This window comes from Manis pentadactyla, chromosome 8 (assembly GCF_030020395.1).
Source record: "Manis pentadactyla isolate mManPen7 chromosome 8, mManPen7.hap1, whole genome shotgun sequence".
Classification (NCBI taxonomy): Eukaryota; Metazoa; Chordata; class Mammalia; order Pholidota; family Manidae; genus Manis; species Manis pentadactyla.
The window spans coordinates 106510323-106531925 of record NC_080026.1 but is presented as its reverse complement, the minus strand read 5'-3'; the positions used below and the strand labels follow the sequence as shown (position 1 = coordinate 106531925).

General features: G+C 45.3%; 1 protein-coding gene across 2 annotated transcripts in view; it reads left to right on the top strand.

The window, feature by feature from the left end:
* Window positions 1–10208: 10208 nt before the first annotated feature.
* The window catches only part of SORBS1 (sorbin and SH3 domain containing 1), a 233980-nt gene continuing 222585 nt past the window's right edge, over window positions 10209–21603 (top strand). Inside the window, exon 1 of one of the 2 annotated variants that reach the window (XM_057506116.1) lies at window positions 10209–10353. The gene's annotated coding sequence lies outside the window, so the exon portion shown is untranslated. The remainder of the gene's footprint in view (window positions 10354–21603) is intronic. The other variant, XM_057506117.1, reaches the window with a different exon arrangement.

The window sequence follows — 21603 nt, the reverse complement described above, 5'->3', positions numbered from 1 at the left end:
ACTACATGTGAAGAGGGTTTATTTCTGTTCACAGTTTACCATCTGGCTGCAGTACACCCTTTCTTAGCTGAAAGGGGAAAGAGCAGTATTCACGGTATAGGTGAAACAGGAGTCAGATTGGAGGGATAATCAACTTCTGAGAACTCATCTGAGCGTGTTTGATGGGACCACAGCGTCAGAAGTCAGAGGAAAGAGGCATCAGGTTTGTACCAAGTCTATGTTTTTTTTTCCCTGCTCTGAGCTTGGAATGAAGCTCAGTTAGGTTGGCTCAGACCTCCGTAAGTTGTAGCACTCCTGTGGATTTGAAGCTCCTCTCCTCAAATCCACCTTCTGCCTTGTTTCCACCTTCTGCCTTGACTTGCTCTTCAGCCCAAGTCCTGTATTTCTACCTGCCTGCCACATAATTTCATCTTCCTATCCTCCATCGTCAAACTTCACAATTTTTCTTAGATGCCTAAACTAGGCCTTTCTCCTGACTTCTTTATTTCTCTTAATGGCACATCATAATCCTGGTCATCCAGGGGGTCATCTTTGGTCACCTTCTGCTGAGCACCACATACTCCAGAAAGCACATCTTGCCATGTCTTCTTTTATGAGTCTTGTGCCAGGAACTATCACAGTTCTTGGTTCTCAATGACTAGTAAATATTTGTTGAATGAATGAATGAGTGGATGAATGAAATGTCCCTTCCTTTCCATTCCCCGTGGTTACCTCCCTAGTTCCAGCCCTATTACTTCATATTGAGACTATCATAGCAACCTCTCAACTGGTTGTCCTGCCTCTGGCCTTTCAGCTCTAATTCATCCTGCTGCTGCCAGTAAACACCTTGTCCTTGCATGACACCTCCGTGACACACTCCCTTGGTTAAGAACTTTTGGTCACTCCTCCCTGGCTACCAGACATCATTCAAAATCATGGCCTTAGCTCTTAAGGCCATGCACTCTAGCCCCATACATCTCCAGCCTTGTGCCTAAAACTACTCACATTCCTAAACCCCCTGTTTTCTCTCACACCTTGTGCTTGACCATCTCCAGGACTATCCTCAGGCCATTCCCTTAGTCTGGACTGGCATGCTCATTTCTGTCTGTTCTCCAGAGGAGATAATATCTAAGCTAAGACTAGAAGCATGGTTAGGAAGTAGAGCCATCATTGCTTTATTCAATAAATGCTCACTGAATTTCCACTCTGATGGGCACAAGTTGATCCAGTCCTTGCTCTCAAGGAGAGTCAGCTACTTCAGGTTACCCACAAGTTCTCCAGGACCCTTGAATAGCCTCCCCCTGAGTGCCCTTGGTCAGACTGGGCCTGGAGTCTTAGTCTGTGGACTTGGTTTTCTGGCCTTGGGTAAAATCCTTGCTGACCCAGGGGAAATTAAGCTGTTGTTTATCCATAATGATGCCTCAGAGCTAGCCAAATGGCCAGGTCTATAGGACTCAGCTCCTTGCCAGGGCCCCAGTTCCTGCAGGACACCCCGTATCTGGGATCAAGCCCTGTGTTAGCTAGTCCCTTCCCCACCTCCCTGAGCCAAACCATTCCAGCCAGGACTCTCAGGAACCAAGTGGGCTTCCAGAAAGACATGGCATTAGTGGAGACCTGACCTTCCCAGGCAACACCATGACACTGTGGAAAGGCCAGTTTAGAAACAATTCCAGTATATCACAATTTTTTTAAAAGTAGGTTATGGAACAAGATGGGTTACATGGTCTTTTTTAAAAAAAAAAATCCTACACAGAGAGAAATTTGGCACATAAATAAAATTTAATAGAGATGACTTAAATTTTCTTTTTGATGATTCTTAGTTTCTCAGTTTTTCACAATGGTATCTTACTAGTAGAATATTTAAAAGAAAATAAATTTAGTGACACAAAAACTGATAGGATATTAAAAACTCTATTAATGTGAATTAGTAACACAATACTTTTGTAATTTGCTTTCTCAGAAGGTTCACAATTGTGTGCCTTGCTAATTACATCACCTGTTACAGAGTGTGGTTTGGAAACATGGAGGTCAGTATTTGCTTACAAAACTAGAAGTCCTCACTTTTCATGCACGTTGGTGGCCCCAGCATCTCTGTTGCAACCACCAAATCTTAGTAATTACCAGCCCCTGGGCACATGAATCCCTGGATGGGGAGTTCTCCTGGCCTGGACTACAGAAGCTTAGACAAGAATTGGCACAGAAGCATCAAAACAATAGAATTTGATGTCGTGGGCATCCCAGGGGGAAATAATGCTTGGCTGAAATGCATTTTTGCATCACTGATTTTCCCTGCTGATTGAGCCCAGTTTATTTCATTTGGCAGATCAGCCTCAAAGTGCACGAACCATTTGTGCCTCATTAGTTCCCAATAGATTGATTCTGCTAAGATCGCGAATTGGCCATCTTGAATCACAGCCTGGAAACCGGCTCTGGCTCAGCCTCGGGGTCAAAGGCACAGGAAACAGAGCAGCCTCCACAGTCACTGGCACCAGAAAAAGAGATGGGGAGCTATTCTAAGGCCACAAAGACAACGCGCCTTACATCTTTTCTATAACCAGATGGGATAAAATAGGGACCTAGAAGAAAGCAAATACAGTAATCTCTGCTCTCTTTCTTTTTTTTCTCATGTATTCTCCTTGGTATCTCCCTCCTCTTTCTCCGGACCTCCCCACCCCCAGCTCCCATCACCTGTCACCTTAGTCCCCTCTTCAAAAGTAAGAAAATAAAGATGACATTTTAAAAATATAAAATAAATTTCAACACTAGTTTATAAAACACACTGAATGTTGAGCTACCTACAATATAATGACCAGAGAGAAATGCAAAAAATAAAATTGAATATATTCACTATGACATTGCCCTATAAAAGATACACAGAGAAAACAAAGGGTTAAGAGGAAAAGAGCCACATGGGGGTGGTGTTAGCTTTGGGTAGTCAGGGATATGGGTGATTCTGTTTCCTCTTAAACCTTTCTGTATTTTCAGAATTTTCTAAAGTGATTAGTAGTATATTTATCCTTAAGAAATTCTTATTAGAATACAGAAAATAATAATAAATGCATGAAAACTAAACTGGCCCATGTTTTTCATTCAGCAAGGTATATCGGCCCCTGCCAGTTAACCTGCCACTGAACTCCAGCTGGTCCTCAAAAAGTTAAACATAGAGTTGTCATATGGTCCAGAAACCACCACTAGCTATATGCCCAAGAGAAATGAAAACATATGTCCACACAGAAACTTGTATACAAGTGTCATAGCAGCATTATTCATAATAGCAAAAAAATGACCGGAAGACAAAATGTCTATTAACTGATGAATGGATAAACAAATTGTGGTAATATGTAAAATGGAATGTTAGTCATAAAAAGGAATAAGGTACTGACACATGCTACAGCAAGGATGAACCTTGAAGACATGTTAAGTGAAAGATTCAAGACGCAAAAGGCCACATATTATATGATTCCATTTACAGGAGTTGTACAGAAGAGACAAATCTATAGAGACAGAAAGTGGATTAGTGATTGCCAGGGACTGGGGCAAGAGGGGAAGTGTGGGGTGATAATAGGCACAGGGTTTCTTTTTGCAGTGATAAAAATGTTCTGAAATTAGATTGTGATGATGTTGCACAACCTTATGAATATATTGAAAACCACTGGACTGTGCACTTTAATAGGGTAAGTGTTTTATTACGTGAATTATATCTCAATTAAAAAAAAGTGTGTCTATCCTACTGCGTTTTAATTGCCTATGCATTTGTTGGGTTCTCTCACAAGATTGAGAGCATCTTGAGGATAAGGTCCTGTCTTGTTCTCTGGTTTGCCAGCACTGAGTAGAGGACCTGGAACAGAGTAGACATGACACTGGGTAATTAGGTGATCTGAGTGCTCTCTTCCCACTCTCCTGGGGCTGCCTGGCTGACTGTGCTCCCCACCTCCGTGAACTCTGACTGTTAGAAGCCTCAGTCCAGGTGTGGTTTAAGAGTGGAACTGCCTATGGTTTGACTCACATTGTGTAACCCCACTGAGCCTTGTGCAGGGGTCACACTGAGTGGAACAAAGGGGCTGCCTCTGGCCCCTCAGGGGTCCCTAGTTTCTTTCTGTTGGAGGGCTCGCTACGAATAACCCTCGTTCCTGGGGAGTGACTGCCTGGGGTGTAACATATTTTGGGAACCTGGTTCTAGCATGCTTCCTGGTTCTCTACTTCTAGTCAGAGTCAAATGAAGAAGTCCTTGGTTCTTTGGGCCCAAAGGAAGATATAAGTATCTTTGTCCTCTTCTCCCTCGTACAAAGTCTGGTTGCCCTCACTTCTTTGGCTGTAGGACATGATTCTTTCTGATTATCTCCTTCTTACAAACAGAGCCAGAAAAACTGGTAGGCCATGTAAGCACTGCTTAGATTGCCAATTTGAAGAGGGCTCCAAATACCGCTGGAAATAGGTGGCTTTCCCAGACTTCCTCTTCATCATGCCTGGATGAATCAGTTGGTTCAGCCAGTTGGGGAAGGAGGCACGGCGCAGTGACTAGAGATGGTCACTGAACGGCTGTTCACAGAAGTGGGTCGAGGTAATTAGAGGTTTGGGAGAGGTTTCGGAGGCAGGGCAAGCAAGTTTGGGGACAGGACAGACTTGCTGAGGTAATGGAGATGGGGCTGATACCTGAGAGGCGCTCCTGCCACCTTCCCTTCTGCCTTTCCCCACACTGTGCTTGGCATCTTCTCTTGATGAACGCGGACAAAGTGTTATTAACCTTCCCCGGGCACCCATGGGACTCAATTTGGCCCCGTGTAATGAACTCTCCCAATCGCCTCTGACAAGCTTCCAACAGCTTCCAGAATGTCACTTATTCCCTTAACACCATTGTTGTTGATTTTTTAACCTTGTTAAGATTACATTAGTTTAGTGAGGCTAGCTGCCCCATTTCTAAAGTTGTATTTTTTCCCTTAGGCCATTTAATGGTCTCTCTTCCTCTGTTGTCATCTCTCTCAGTTTCTTTGCTCTCCTGCGTTTCCTGTGCCACCCTCTTTTCCCTCCTTATTCCTCCCTTCATCTGTCCGACCTCAGTCAGAATGTCTCTCAGGATTCTCAGCTGCATGCATCAACCCTAGAAATGCATTTCTCAAGTAAATACTTACATTAACTACATTACTTCACAGCAGTGAGCCTTCTAAAGTGAACTGGGCATATTCTAATCAGTGAATCCCCTGCTCAGCCTGAGAAAATGAATCTCCCAGCAGCTGCCTTCAGACAGCCCATTTCTCCTGTCCCCCTCCAAAACCCCTGGCCTAGGGCAGGCCTTTCCATTAATACAGTGGAAGTAGATAGAAGTGTGTTCTCAGAGGTCGAGCCAGGTCACCATTTTAAATGTCTTACTTTGACTAATAGTGTAAAACAATTTCAAAGCCAAACCTTTTGCACTTGGTCAAATACAATACAATTGCATAGAACTGAGATTCTTTTACATACATAGGTTTTCATCCAAGTGCCAACACAAGACACATCGGATCAAGTGTGTTTAGATTGGCAAATGGAAGCCATGACCAGCCTCCTGGGATTACTGATCCATGCTCATCTCTGCCCTGCTTCCCAAGCATGGTGGTCTCCCTGCCTCCTCTCCTTCCTGCCTTGCCCAGGGACTCCTCCTGATCAACCTGCACTCATCTCACCACGCTTCCCTAAAGTGGCACCTGCTGGCACTGACCTCTGAAGTATGTGAAATTCTTGGATCTGATATTTTAAGGTTTTCAAATCAGTTCTGTGCCCTCAGGCACAGAAGTACAGATTTGCTTTTTCTCAATAATTAATAAGAAACAAGAGAACTGGTTCTTTGTTCTTTCCACTACTTGCTTCACTTTCTTCAGGATGTTACATCCTATTTCATTCTTCACTCTTGGCATTCTCTACCTGATATGGCTGAAAATGATTGACTGGTCAATCTTTTGGGTGACTGAGGAACAAGTTACCAAAATCTACTCATCTTAAGAAAGCATCTTTCACAACTTGGCCTCCTAGTACTATTAGTAATAATACCCACTTACTGAGTGCTTATGTGGTAGGCAGAGTTTATGCACTTTACATGGGTGCTGTCCTCTACAGCTCACGAGGAAACGGAAGCACGGTTCTGTTTTCTTCACGTGGCAGATGAGGGGCCCAAGAGCTTACACAAGAGGTGTGTGTTAGGTGCTGGAACTAGGATTCTGCCCACAGGCCTAACCACTACGCTCACCGCCATCTCTAGATCATCTTGTTTATTCCCTTCCCTTGTGGTCTGTGTGACCTTGTAGGTGGAGAGAAGGCTAACAAACCAAATGATCAAAGTTAGTATCACCAGTGATCAGTCATGTTGATATCATGTAACCCTGACATTGTGTTGAAAAGAGCACTTCATCTCCGTGGTATTCTTCCTCCAATCAGTAACCCCAAACTAATTATGAGAAAAATTCAGACAAACCCAAATTGAGGAATATTCTACAAAATAGCCCACTTTTCAAAGCGTCCAAGTCATAAAAAACAAGGAAAGACAGAGAAACTGTCAGAGTACACTGAAGAGACATGTTCACTAAATGTAACACTGTATCCTGGATTGAATCCTAGAACAGAAGAAGGACATAGGTAGGAAATCTGGAGAAATCTAAGTAAGTTCTGTAATTTAATTAATAGCATTGCATAAATGTTAATTTCTTTGCTTTTATAAATATACCATAGTTATTAGGCAAAGCTGGTTATAGGGTATACACAAATTCTTTGTATTATCTTTAAAACATTTTAGAACTGACATTATTTCAAAACAAGTTTAGAAAATACACCAGATTGAGTTTCAAGAACCTGAAATAAAACTCTAAATGAATGAAAGGGACTGAATAGTTGAGGAAACAAATCACAATATCATTAAATGAATTTGTTATTCAAGGAGAAAGGGAAGATCTGATAGGCCACAGTTGACAGCAATTACTGGAAAAAATAAAACCATTCCATATTTAGACCGTAATTGAACTATTTAATAAACTAGTTGTATTCAAAAAAAAGAAAAGACTAACAACTCTGGGCTGCCCCCTGAAAAATCCTGCTGCCTCTTCTCCTAATTCCTCACATTTAGGGCCTGCTTGGAGGATGCTTCCTATGGCATATTTATGTTCCTGGTTTGTGTGTTCAGCTCTCTGCCTGATATTTTTATTTCTCTCCCATAGCTGAAGGATTGCTGGGAATAATCTAATGCATGTGAAGAGAAAACCAGGAGTTACTAATAAGATTAAATTAAACTTAAGCACATTTTTAACAGTGTATAAAGCACAGTAATAAGCACCATTTGAGATGAGCAGACACAAGCCTGGACCTCATGGAATTTACAATCTGCTGGGGAGAGAGGATGAGGAATAAGACTACACACATGTATACATGAATCCATGCCAAATATGGTAAATTCCATGAGAAAGGAATAAATGAAATGGGGCTGGAAAGCTGGAATGCTCAGATTTCCCTGGGGAACCAGGAATGAGACCATGTGATATAAGAGAATGGTTGGGAGGGAGAGTAGAAAGTCCTGAGCTTTTCTCCAGCCTTGGTCACTGATATACTGATAAGGTCTTGGTGCTTTGCCTTCCCCAGGAGAGGCCACATATTTTACAGGGCCCAGTAAAAGATGAAGCTGTGGGGTCCCTTGTTAAAAATGAAGAATTTCAAGGTGGTGAAAATGGAGCGATAAGGTAAGCGTGAAGCCCTTCTCAGCACAGGTTGTGCGCCCATGGAACTGGCCTTCCCTGGGCCTCTGCTTCCTCAGAGGCTACATCAGGGAGGCAGAGAGCCAGGCCCACCAGCACCAAGCGCAGCGCCAGCTACTCACATGAACCAGTACATGATTGGAGACAAGAAAAACGACATGGTTTTGCCAGATGATTTCGTGGGCTTCTTTCAGCATTAAATATTAGACCGGCATGATGCTGAACACTTCCTGGAGGAGACGTTTGAACGGAATCTTGAAGGATAGTAGGATTTTTCTTTCTCTCTGTTTTCTCTTTTCTCCTCTTCCCTTCTCTCCTATCCTTTCAGTATTTTTCCATTTATCTCATAAACCTAATGACACACAGCCTGGAACCAGCAGAGGAGTTCCACATTCGAGGAATGACTTGGATAATTAGGCCTCACTTACGATTCTTCAAAGCAGTTTCCCACTCATAGGGAAGGACTTGCCTCCATGGACAGAGTCCAGTTTTCCATTTTAAAATTATTTTATTTTCAATGAACAATTTGATGGATGCTTATGAGGAAAAAAAAGTAGGAAAAATATAGACAAAAAATAATCTCATAATCTAATAAGACATAGTCTTAATGCAATTGCAATGTAAAACAAGTTTCCAACCTACTTTTCCATTCAATAATATATTAGGAGCATCTTTATGTGTTAGTCAGTGCCACCATACTTTTTCATTTTTCACGACTGTATATGGTACTTTGTCACATGCTGGTACTATAATTTTCTTATCCAATCCAAATTGGACATTGGAATTGTGAAAGTTTGTTGCTATTCTGAACAGTGTTGTCCCGAATTTATCAGGTAGGCGACTTACTTAGTTTCTCTACCTGTTATTTTCCTCTGCTATGGATAACCTCAAGATAATGACAATACTCCCTCCTGGGTTTGTTGTGTGGTGTCAGTGAGTTAATGCACATAAAGCTTTTAGCACAAATACAGAATAGTATGTAGCAGGCTAGATGTGCTTGATAAAGGCCATTTTATTACATTACAAGCCTAGAAGGAACCGTCTTGGCTAAATCATGGAGTAAGTTAATAGCAGAGCCTGGAAGTCTGATTCCTAGTCCAGTGTTCTTTGCAAAGCAGAATGAGGTTGAGGTGCAAGTAGGAGGCATGGGCTGGGGACTTCCTAGATTGAGTAGTTTTTCTAGCTGTGTCTTGTCTCCTCAGCAGTGGACAGAGTAAACTTCTAAGCAGCTAGGAGCATTCTATTTTTTTTTCTTTACATAGCAGAAGACAGCAGGTGCTCAGCAAAGACTTGTCACTGTTCCCTGTTGTCTAAGAACCTTAGTGGTTGTGTTTCCCATCGGCCTGTGCAGTCATCAAAGCCTGTCTTTACCTCACCACACACAGCCTATTAACTGGGAATGTGCTGTCTGTCTGAAGATTGTTTCCAAGGCAGTTGTGTTCAGCCAAATGAATGACTGCCCTACCTTCAGGGATGTCCCAGAGATGTGGTAAGCTAGGTGTGGAGGGTACATGTTCTAGGCTGGCCACTTGCTGGCTTTGTGATCTTGCACAAGCAGCATCCCTTCTGATTCCTTTTCTGTAATGCTGAGAGGGACTGGAGGAAGTCAGGATGGTATGGCGCTGAACCCAACTTAACAAAGTATAATATTCTTCTCTCCACTTGCCCATTACTGTTTTCATTCACTGTTTTTCACATTGCAGATGATATTTATTTATTCCATTGTTTGCCTGTCTCCCTCACTAAAATGGAAGCTTCATGAGGGGAGGGACCTTGCCTCTGTTTTTCTGCAATAAAGGGCCCAGCACGTTCCTTCATTGGAGCTCCTGAATAAATGTGTGTTGCATGAATGCAATCTCAGCGCCTGGGTACAAATCCTGGTTTCATTGCTGTGTGACCTTGAGCAAGTCACTTAAACCACACCTCAGTTTTCCTAGCTGAAAAGTAGGAATTAGAAACACTGTCTCTCTTATAAGCTATGAGGATGAAATGAAAAAATATCCAGGAAGCATTCAGCACACTGGGCTGGTATAGAGTATAATAATAATAGTAGCAAACATATGCACAATGGCCAGGCACTGATCTAAATGCTTTGCATACGTTAACTATATTAATCTCGCAACAGCCTACTATTATGCCATTTTACAGATGAGCAAACTGGGGCACAGATTTTAGGACACGTTCGCTGTTATTTTTATCCATGGTTTCTTCCCAGCTCCCCGTGGACGACCCCTCTAGGGAGCAGCGGGAGAGCAGCCCGCCGCCCGCCACCTCCCTGGACACGAAGGGTGATACCGACCGCGTGCGCGCGCGCGCGCCCGTTATCTCCCTGATATCCGCGGGCTCGTGCTCCCGGCTCACAATGCCATGGGGCGGGGTGGCCGGGCGCCTAACGGCCTTCCATTGGTGCATACCCTCCTTCCTGTCACGGCCGGGCCTGCCCCGCCCCCGGACACCGCCCACCGCCCGGGCGCAGCCGGAGTGGACGGTTCCAGACGCATGCTAATGAGGGGGTGGCCGTCGAAGCCCATTGGCCAGCCGTGGAGTGTCGGTGAAGTCAGTGCCGAGTCCCAGAAAAACAGAGCGGAGCCAACTGCAGCGTGTAGTGCGAGTCGGGTAGGACTCGCGCAGTCTGCCCGCCGTCCGCCCGGAGACCCGCAAGGTAAGCCCGCGCCAGCCGCCCGCCCGCCTGCCGGCGCTCGCCGGGGTGGCCGCGGCGGCTCCGGGGGCGTGCGCCTGCCCGGCCCCTGCGGGCGGTGCCTTTGTTCCGCGCTCGGAGGAGGCGCGTTTAAAGGGCCAGCTGTTGGAAGGACTTGGGGGCCCCCTCCCCCAGAGCATCCCCCGTGGTCACGGGGCAAACCGTGTGCCCATTCGGCCGAAGCCTCCTTCCTGCCTGCTTGGTGTACTCCCGGTCTTTGTGCGGGGATTCCGGGGGTTCCGGGCTTTTTATTTTTATTTTTGGTGGAGCTGGGTACGTGTGATCATGGCCTGTGCTAGGAGAGAACGTCCGCCGGCTTCAGGCTGGCTGCAATATGGGTGGGTGGGAGGAGACATCAAAGCCCGGGTGGGTTTGCGCTGTAAAGTGAAACTACCAAGGAGGGGCCCTTCTGCAGCAGCCAGAGGAGGAAGGAGGGAGCGAGCGTCAGGATGGAGACATCTCAGGTGTGTTCATTCATCAGCATCCCCTGGAGGAGAGGGCGGCGGGAGGAGCGCTAAGACAAGTCTGGCCTAGGACCGCCTGAATGAGCGGGTACGTGTGTGTCCGGGGAGACAGACTGTGCATGCCCGTCCGCCCATGCTCTTTCATGCCCCATAGTGACGAGCAGCATCTTAGGCAGCTCATCACCGAGATGGACGGAAAGCTACTCTTTTCTACGAATTTCCCGGACATCCCTGCTTTCCCACCTGGCTTCCTTGATAAGCGGTTAGCGCCATTCAAGATAGAAGAGGAAAGAGGCTTGAAGTCATTATGTTCCTTTCGTGGGGAAATATACCGTCGAATTCTGCATCCCTGTGCATCCTCTGTCCTAGGATGGCTTTGAAATTCACCAGTGCATGCTTTCTTCAGGCAGATATAATTCATTACGCTATTACATTGCTACATAAAAGCAGAAGGGATCCCAATGAGCGTGGCTCGTTTTTTGCAGATCCTGGGTTTTCCCAGAATGTTCTGGCTGAACCTTTGGTTTTGTGTTTTAAACCGAGCGCTGGGGTGTTCCTGTTGTCACAGGGCCGACCTGCGGAAATTGCCTGAATTGATTTCACCGTCAATAGCAGGGAGGTTCATGTAGAGACATAATGGAACCTTTCGGGCAGTCAGGCCTCTGACATCACCCTCCCACCCCACGCCCTTTTCCCCTCTCATAAGTGGAGGCTTATCTGTCTGCATTTCCCTCCTTGATTTTTGAGCACCTCTATTTAGATTCAATTTTGTGTTTTGGGGTGGAAAGGTGGCTTGTTGGTGATTGAAGAGAAGGGGGTGGATTAAAAGTGGGGTGGGCGGCAGATGGAGACAGCAGCCTCAGTGGCAGAAAGCACATGCGGACATTTGGGGGTTCCAGATCTTCAGCCCTTAGAGACGTAGGTGACATAGATGGCTGTCTGTGGAGTGAGGGTGTGTGTGTGTGTGTGACTTGGCTGTAAGAATGGGGTGGAGGAGGAGGATGCTGCCAGCAATTTTCTGCCCCACCCTCTTGATGCTTAAATAGCTCCTTGCCAGTCAAGCTCTGGTGGCTCAGACTTTTGGCCTGAGGGGACAGCAGGGAAGTGTTGGTCTGTGGCACCTTTGCCCTGGGCACTGTTCGAGTGGATGAGTGGTGGTTAGGAAAGGGTTAGTTCCCCAGGGGTTGCTGGGAACTCATTTCTCAGCAAGAAGGCCCCCAGTGGAACTAGCTCCTGGTGATGTCCCTGCGGGGTATTAACAACTGAAAAGAAATGCTTGCTACCCCAGTGGGGAAGAGATGGGAAGGTACTGTCATCCTCCATGTGACACCCACCCCCTGCTGACCCTTTACCTGCCTTCTTTTTTTCTAGTTGGAGAGTTTCCGTGAACTTTTCTGAAGGGATTGGAAATAATGGGGCGTGAGGTAGGAGTTAGGGGAAAGGATGAACAGATGCCTCTTACTGGCAGATCGAAGAGAGCTGTTCAGCTCTCTCCTTTTCCTCTCTCTTTCCAGAATAGAGTTCAGTGTAGATAGCAGAGTCTGGGTTTTCTTTGCCGAGAATGAGTGGGCGAGGGTAAGGAAAGAAAGCTCTTGTTAGGCAACATTGGTAATCATCTGGTCATCCAGATTTAGCTCTAGATCCTTCCCTGGACATGGAAATAGATTTGCTGTAGAGGACACTCATTGATAGTTTGGGATTTAATCTCTCTCTATGAAAAAGGAAATGGATTGTCTCAAAAAGCTTTGGAGGAGTTCTGGGCCAGAGGCTGGACAACTAGCTTTGATCCTGGACACCAGCCTGCTTTGGGCTAGTGGCTTCTGCTCTCTGGGCCTGTGTGCTTGTTGGTAAAGTGGACGGGTTTGGAGCAGACCATTTTCCAGGGTTCCTGACAGCATTACTGTTCTTAAATTCACAAGTACAGCTTGTGAGGTCATTTTTAGATTGTTTTCTATTTGCTAAATGGATGTTAAGTTCACAGTATTACTTAATGGCATGAAAGAAGCATTTCAGGACTCAGGCTTCTGAAGGATTCAGATTCACCTTTTCCTTGATTAGTGCAATTCATGAGGTTTTTACTGTATGTAAATAATCCAGAGCTAGACTGGCCCAGGGTGAGAAACACAGACCTTCAGCGTGGATGGTTGGCTGGGGAAACGTTGGGCGCCTGAATGCTGAGGAAAGGGCATTTCTGTAATTCAGTCTCTCTTCCTGTGTATGGTTAACTCACTGCCTTATTTATGGGTTGTACAGGTGAATGTTTAGATATTTAAACATGAGAGTTGAAAGGTGCCTCTGTGACTGCCAGGTTCAATCTCCCTCACCGAAGAATTTGTGGGGCCCGGGAGATTTGGCAATTGTCCAAGGTCGCACAGCCTGCAAGATGCAGAGCTGGGGTAGGAGCCCCAGTGGATAGATTCTAGGTGCTGTGTTCTAGATGTATCTTTTAAGCCCCCTCCTCCTCTGGGAGAAATGATTCTAAGATGGGGTAAAGAAAAGTGAGGATGAAGTAGGGACTGAAGAAAGGAACGGTTGGAGAGACAGCCTGGGTAGGTGGTTGGGTGCAGCTCAGGTGGGGAGGGGAAAAACACAGATGCTAAGCCTGGAGGAGAAAGGAATGGAGCTGAAAAGGGAGCTTCTATCAGCTGTGAAATGGCAGATTTCTCCAGCCCTGAGAGTGAGGAAAGTAAGAAGGGCTTTGGCCTGGACAAGGACAGGGTACTGAGAGGCCGGTGTGGGGCTGGGACTAACTCGGTGTCTCCTTGGGCCCTCCTGTCGGCCCTCAGAGTGCAGAGGGTCGTGGCCGCTGCTTCATGTAGGGCCCCCTGAGGCCTTTGAAGCCACTGGGGTGCGCAGAACCCGGACGGGTGGGAAGTCGAGTGTGCTGATGGTGGTCCTGGAGAATGCTGAGGTGGGGTCCGGTTCTGCTCCAGTCCCACGGTTTGTTTTTTAGTGCAAACCAAAAGAGTTTTCTGTGGAATTTCTTTTCAACTCAAGCAGCATTTCCTCCTTTTTCATTGGTGTTTTGGACGTTTTATCAGACAGTGTTTCATGTACTCCCTTTTCAGAGGAGATATTTGGAGATGACTGATGTACTGAACTATAGCTCATTTGGGGGGAGTTTCTGGCCTGAGACCTGAGTCAGAGTGTTTGAATGAGCCATTCAAGAGCTGTGAACAGTGGTTAACCAACTCAGTAACCAATCAAAGGTGAGGATAAAAGCTGATACTGCTTTGAAGTCCATGGTCCACACCAGCAGCTGGCTATGAACAACGTGCTTTACTCTGGCCAACCCTTCAGGCCTGGGAAGTGTTTCTGCAGATCCTTCGGTGGCTCCTTTTTGTGTGTGGTTGGGCCTATGTGTCTGTCTCTGTGTCTTGCTCCCGCATCCCCCTGCACCATCCATTTTTCTCTCCTGTTATATCTATCTCCTTATCCTCCTCCCCATCTCCTTTTTACTGTCATTAATATAGCTTTTTAGTGTATTTAATGTATTTACTATTAAAATTTCATCTTCTCTGTTAATTTAAAAACAGTTGAGTTCACTCTTTTTGAATGTGTTACACACACAAACCAAACCAAACCCAATTAAATTGCTTTTTACTTCTCTGTCCTTGCAATGATTCCCCCCAGCTCCCTGCCCCCTTCTTCTGTGGTCAGTAGTGGCTCTTATAGAAAAAAATTCCCAGCTCACTGTCATGTGGATATAATTGTTTTTGTAACAGCTGCAAACAGCTACAACAATAGAAAAAGTTTCCACCCCTGTATTGTGGACACAAGGGACACTCTTTCCCAAGAGATGTGCCCTATTTCTTGACTTCCTTCCATGGAGAGTGTCTGCAATAAAATTTCTTACAGAAGCCTGTGTTTTGAAGGATTAAGGGTGCTGATGGTGGAGCTGGGGCTGTTGTTGGTGATTCTGGCAATGCTTAGTGTCAGGGAGGTAGGCAAGCTTGTGGCCAAGAGAGTACATCTGAGAAGAATTCAGTGTGATGGTTTTTCTCTATTTTCCCCAGGCTGAGCTAACTCGAGACAGTGGCAGGACCCAGACCCCTATAGTAAAGAGTGAGATGCCTCTCAGCTTTCTGATTCACGTTGGTTGAGACCCAAGGGGTGTCTTGTGACACAGGGAGGCAGTCACTGGCCGGTTACTGGTGTGAAGTCCCAGAGGTTTGATGGATATATGCTGTAGAGCTTCTGAGTGATCCTCTGACTTGGATTAATTACGGAGAAAATGGAGTCTTGGTGCCCAGTGATCAGCGGATACTTTATTGTGTAAAGCGGGCCTCGAAAGCAAGAGGTCGCCTTGAAATCTCCAGTTTTTATGTTAGAAATTCATGAGTTTTGTGTTCTACTCTATATATGTCTGTGCTGATTTTAGTATAAAAGTATTTAAAGTGCTTTCTTGTTGAGGACAAGTGATGCTCCTGAACAGTGATGTGTTTATCTTGGGCCTTCTCCTGCCCATGCCCGCCTTGCATTGGCGCAGGTGTGGGGAAGCCCTCAGGGCTGGCACCAGACCTGGTGATGTGGAGAGCTGCCCTCCACCTTTCCCGCTGGCTCTGCCAGACCCAGGGTGTCCTGGACATTTGGAACTCCTCTCTGACCGCAAAGATCAGGCTCTCCCTCAGCGGAAGCCTCTTCTGCTTGGCCTCTCTGATGCCTGAGTCTCTTTTCATACCCCTCACATCTGAAAGACCCGCTTTTCTTCCCGCATTCGGCCTTCAGCAGTAGTGGGGCTGAATTGTCTGTCTTCACCAGATTGTGAGATCTGGCTGGGAAGAATCGGTTTCATCCCTTTTTAAATTATATTTTAACTTGTATCCAAGTCGTATATGTACATATAGTTTTAAAAGTGAAATAGCACTGCAAGGCTTACAGAGAAAGGCTCTGTCACCCCTCCTGGTCCTGGCGATCCCCTCAAAGTCAGTCACTGAGTGTGATCATTGTATTACTGCAGTAACAAATGGCCACCAGTGGAGTGGCTTCAAGCAGCATGCATTTATATTACAGTTTTGTGGGTTAGAAGTGTGAGAAGGTTCTCACTGGGCTGACGTCAGGGTGGTAGCCGGGCTTCATTCCTTTCTGAGGAAGGATCTGTTCCTTGTATCTTCCAGCTTCCAGAGGCCTCCTGCATCCCTTGGCTCATGGCCCCCTTCCTCCAGCTTCAAAGCCAGCAATGGCTGGTTGAGTCCTCTCATTGCGCCGCTCAGACCGTCTAACATAGTCTATCTTCCTCTGACTCCCTTCCCTTCCCCACTTTGCAGACCCTTGTGAATACTCTGGGTTCACCTGGATAATCTAGGGCAGTCTCCCTATTTTATATTCAGTTGCTTAGCAACATTAATTCCATTTGCAACCTTAATCCACCTTTGCCATGCAACACATCTACAGGTTCAGGGATTAGGATATGGACATCATCATCTCTGAGGGCCGTTGTTTTGCCTACTACAGTCACTTCCAATCCTTTTACCTGTGTCTCCTGTTACTACTATCACAGTTGCTAGTTACCTGCTTATAATACCATCTCCTGACTGTTCATTTTAGATGTTATTTCTTGAAGTCCTAATGTGGATTAGAGAAGCTCTTATTCCCCTCTTCCCACATCTCCTCCCCACATACTTCCCTTCCTCCCTGTTTTCCCAAGATCACAACTCTGGGTTATATCAGTATTCAATGAGCACATTATTTTAACTGTGTAGTGTTCATGGCTGAACCATATAGTTGTACTATAATGATTTTTCTTTTCATATGCTTCTTTTTTTTTAGTTAATAATTGCCTTCTTTTTTCTATTTATTTAATTTTCTATGTATTTAATACAAATTCCTAAAGTCTCTGACAGTATTTGAAAACATTTCTGTTTATAGTGTGGATTCCTTTTTATTTTATTACAACTTCTTTTCCCTTGGAGATCTAGCTCCCAGAGGCTCCACCCTTCTTCTCTATTCTGGGCTGACTGACCCCTGGGGCTGTGGTGTGATTCCTTCTGGAGATTCCTTCACCTTCTCCTGGGTTGGGTCCTCTGTTTATTCTTTCTAGGTTTATTCCTTCAGGAGTCTCTAAGAAAAGGTCTGTGGAAGTCGGTCACTTCAAACTTGCATGTGTGAAATGTTCTTATTCTCCATTCACACTTGACTGGTGGTTTGATTTGCCTAAAATTTTAGGTTGAAAGCTATTGTCCCTTAGGATTTTTTTTTTCTTCAAACTTTCTGTAGTCATTTATTACAGTTTTTTAATTAAAAAATAATGTCCCTTAGGATTTTGAAGTCATTGCTCTGTGTCTTCTTGGTAACAGTGTTGATAAAAAAGTTCAGATAACATTCTGATTCTTGATAATTTACAGGTAACCTGCTTTTTCTCCCTGAAAGTTTTAGGATCTACCCTCCTCCTCTGTATCTGACATTTTCTTGCTGGGCCCTTGGTGTGCTCTTTTGATCTGAAGGCTGACATCCTTCAGTTTGGGGAAATCTTCATTTCCTTTTCTCCATTTTCTTTATTTTGTCTTTGGACCTCCTGTTAGTTTGGGTATTAGACTTTGTGGGTCAAGTTTGTAATTTTAAAATCTTTTATTTCTTGTTTACCATGTTAGTTTTGTTTTACTTTTCGAGAGACATCCTTAGCTTTATCTTTAACCCTTTTGAATTTTTAAATTTATGCTTTCATGGTTTTGCATGAAACATACTTTCATGTTTTACTTTCTAGAACTCCCTAGTTCTCTGAATGCTCACTTTTCTTTTTTTAAAAATGGTATCTTGTTTTTGTTTCATGGGTTCAATAAATTCACTCATAATAGGGTGGATTCTCGGGGGTGGGGGGTGTGGCGCATTTTTCTGCCACTCCCTGCATGTGTTTCTTTCCTTCAAGTCCCTTTCTCTGCTGATTCTGGTTATTGTATTTACCATTGGACCCATCCTTCCATTTTTGCTTCTCCTTGATTGTCCATGTACATTTTAAGAGTGGACACCAAAATGCCTATTGGGCATCAGTGTGACAAGGGGATTGTTGACTTGGTTGAAGGCTGATCCATCAAAGAGCCTCCCTTTTTTTCCACTAGGGAAGTGACACAGGTAGTTGTCAGTGCCTTTGGATCTTTTCTCCAGGGATGCTGGTTTTCCTGGGAAGGATTTTGCCTGGGGCTATAACAGTCTAGTTGTCCTGTAGTCTGGGAGCCTCGAAGGGAAAAGGAAGTTGGGTACCCTGTTTGGTTTGCAGACTTTCACCCAGTTTTCTGAAAGATGCCTCCTTCTGTCCCTTCCTCAGCAGTGCCTGAGTCCAGAGATTCTTGGTGGAATTTGTCTAAACAGTACACCTCTACCTCCTGCAGGCTGAGGGAGGGAAGTAACTAGACTGAGCAGAGTGAAGGAGGGACGGAATTTTAGCAGACTGTCCTCCTTTTAGCCCCTCCCGCTTCTGCCCTCACAGTCGTCGCTGCCTTCTTCCCATTTCTGAGGCTTCAGTCGCCACTTGCTTGGTGGTTTTGTCCCCTGCGTGCACTTAGCAGAGCAGATGAAGCAGAAACCTGAATCAGCGATTGCACGTGGCCAGCTCTCCCTCTCCCGGAGTTCTGTTCTGTTAACATGTCCTGTCTGCTGTTGTCTACTTTCCATTTAAAATCAAATTCCTTGACTGTCCTTTTAGTGGGGTTCTGGGAGAGAGCAGAGATAAATATGGGTGTTCAGCTCTCTGATTTGACCAGAAGTTTCTTTCATCTCTTTCTCCAAGCCCTTAAACTGGTGCCTGATACACAGTATATCCCCAAGAAATGTTTGTTAAATGATTGAATGCATGTTTCTAAGATGGTATGCATACAGTTAGTCATCAAATTTCAAGAGAGCCCCAGACATAAAATCTTACAAAAATCCACTGTTTGTTCTGAGATAGACATACTAACAGGCAGTAAATCCTGCCATTCTCTGCATGCAGGGTAGCATAAGAGCATCGAGTGCTGGTGGGTAATGAGGCCCAGGTGCCATCTTCAGCCCCATCACTAACTACCTGGGTCGCCTTGGGAAGTCACTTAACCTCTCTGGGTGTTGGTTTCCTCAGCCTTAAAATGAGCTGTAGGTCAAGATTTGATTCAGTTCACTATATTACTGAGTGCCTGCTGTGCTCACGGCATGGTGTTAGGGTCCTTCCTGGCATCTCTTCTCAGGCAGCTGGTTCAGTATTTTGTATATACATCTGTTATGACATGTGTTACCCTGAATTGATTGTTTGGTTTGTAATGTTTCTCTCCTGATTGTACTTAAGTGCTATGTAGTTCATAGTCAGTACTATGCAAATTTAACCTCTTGTTCTTTCTAGACTGTGGGCTCTGGGCTCCTGTGAGGGCCACATCATAGTCATCCTTGTATCTCCTGTGTCTGCCATGACTCTTCGTGCATAGAAGGCTAATGCTAAATGTTTTTCCAATTAGAAAATGTACGTTGAGGAAATGTGAAAACATGAGTTGCTCCGCTAGATCCTCAGACCCTGTCTGGAGAACAAGGCCTCGCTTTTTGGGAGCCCAGCTGCATGCTTCCTGGGTCCCCTGTGGAGCTGGGGGCTCAAATGCATTAATACTAAAGTCAGAAGAGATAGCAGCCTGGACCACTGCCCTGACACCTGAGGATTGTTTCCCTTCAAACAGATCGATAGTGTGTTTGTTTCATGGGCCTCACACTGTTAAGAGTTAAGATAAGATTCATTTTAACCAAGAAAGTGAATTATAGATATAATCCTGTGTTTATAGTGTATACAAGTGTTTAAGTGCTTCTTCATAACTTATTTTTGTTTTTCCAAACCTGTGAGCTCATGTTCCAGGGCTAGTTAGTAGAAGTTTCAGGGGGATAGATTTAACAGCTTTTCATCTTGAGAGCTATTCCTGCTATACTGCCGTGGGAGGCCCTGAGCTCCTCGTCACACCAAGGTTGATGCCCCCTGGGAACCTAGAGCTTGATGCCCGTGTGGAGGATGAAGTCATATCAGAGCACCTGAAAAGTCCTTTGATTTTGATTTGTTCACCTAATAACTATTGAGCACCAGCTGTACACTGGGGTCTGGGCTGGGCCCTGGCGATTTAGTGGTAATGGAAGAGAAATGGCACCTGTCATCCTGGAATTTAAAGACTAAGGTTAAACTTTCCAAAATGGCTGTCACTTGTTGTATGTTATATATAAGTTTAAATTAATTAAAATGACATACAATTTAAAATTCAGAGTTTAAGTGTTCATTTACACGAGCCACATTTCAAGTGCTCAGGAAATAACTGAGTATTGGCTGCCATATGGACCGCACAGATAGGGAATGTGTCTGTAATTCCAGGAGGTTCTCTAAGGCAGCCTGCGCTGGACAGCAGAGCTAAGATTCTGTATTTCTAGACCAGGCATCTATGGTTAGGTTTGTTTCCCAGTTGTGGCAACTGAGGCAAAGAAAAGCTGTTGGTTTAAGGTCGTGTGGCTGGACGGGACTGCGCTGGGAACAGATCTCTCAGCTTTAGTGTGGCTCTCCTCACCTGGAAGTCAGAGAGGGGAGTAGAGTGACTAACAGTATGGCCTCTGTGCTCAGCTGCCTGGGTTCATACCCTGGCTCTGCTACTACCTAGGGCAAGTTACCAGTCTAGGCCTCAGTTGCATCACCTGTAAAATGGAGACTGCCATAGCGCCTACCTCACAGGACTGTAGGTCATCCAGTAATGCAGATCTTCAGAACTGTGTCTAACTTGTAGTAAGGCTGGTTGCTACATTGAGAAAGTGAAGTGGACAGAAGTTACTCATAGAGTCAAAGAGGCATTTTCAGTAATGCAGATCTTCAGAACTGTGTCTAACTTGTAGTAAGGCTGGTTGCTACATTGAGAAAGTGAAGTGGACAGAAGTTACTCATAGAGTCAAAGGGGCATTTTCAAACAGGAGACTCTGGAGTGGGAAGAAAATGTTGGTGCCAAGACTGTTTGCAGAGCTGACCGACCACCTAGAGAGGGACACATAACTGAGTGTTTCTAAATCAGGGGCTGCTGCAGGCACGTGAGCCGATGTAAGAAGCCAGCATGTTCCTGAAGTGCTCTGCATCTCAGTACTGGGCACTGGTCCTCTGAGCAAGGATCCCTTTGATGCCTTCTTCCTTCTGGTCTGCCTATACCCACAGCCCTTCCTCCTGTCCCCAAGCATTCTTTCTACCCTCATTACATCTCCACCATGGAGTCACAGACATTTACCATCATCCCGGTGGAGCTGAGGGATGTGCCAAGGAGTGCGGGAGAGAGCAGGGGCAGAAGCCCAGGAGGTTTAGTAGTTGGATCCTGGGCCTGTCTTCGAGCTTCCTATTGCTTGGTGACTTGCATTCCCACCGTTGCTCAGCCTTGCATGCAGGTTCTCCTGATGTAGCATGGTGTTCTAGAAATGCACATTTTGCTGGATGAGGAGAAAGAGCTGTGATGTTAGCCCCAGGGATGGGAGGCCCCTTTGATAGGTGGATCCCTGCTTTCATAGCCACAGTCTCGTTCATTAAACAGATGTTGGTGAATGTGTAGACATAGTACCTGCCCTCCTGGGGTTTATTTTCTTATTTACATGGAGAAGGCTGGGTTCTTGTCTACCCCAGCAGGCAGTCAATATTATGTTTCAGGTTTTGAGGTAGGAAGGTTTTAGAATGACGAAGCACGTGTGTGTGTGGGGGGTGGAGGACGGGGAGGTGGGGGTTGAGGGCACTCTGGTATGCATAACCAGTGTGGCATCTTGCCTCACCCAAGTGAGGTACACAGGGCAGGTGTAT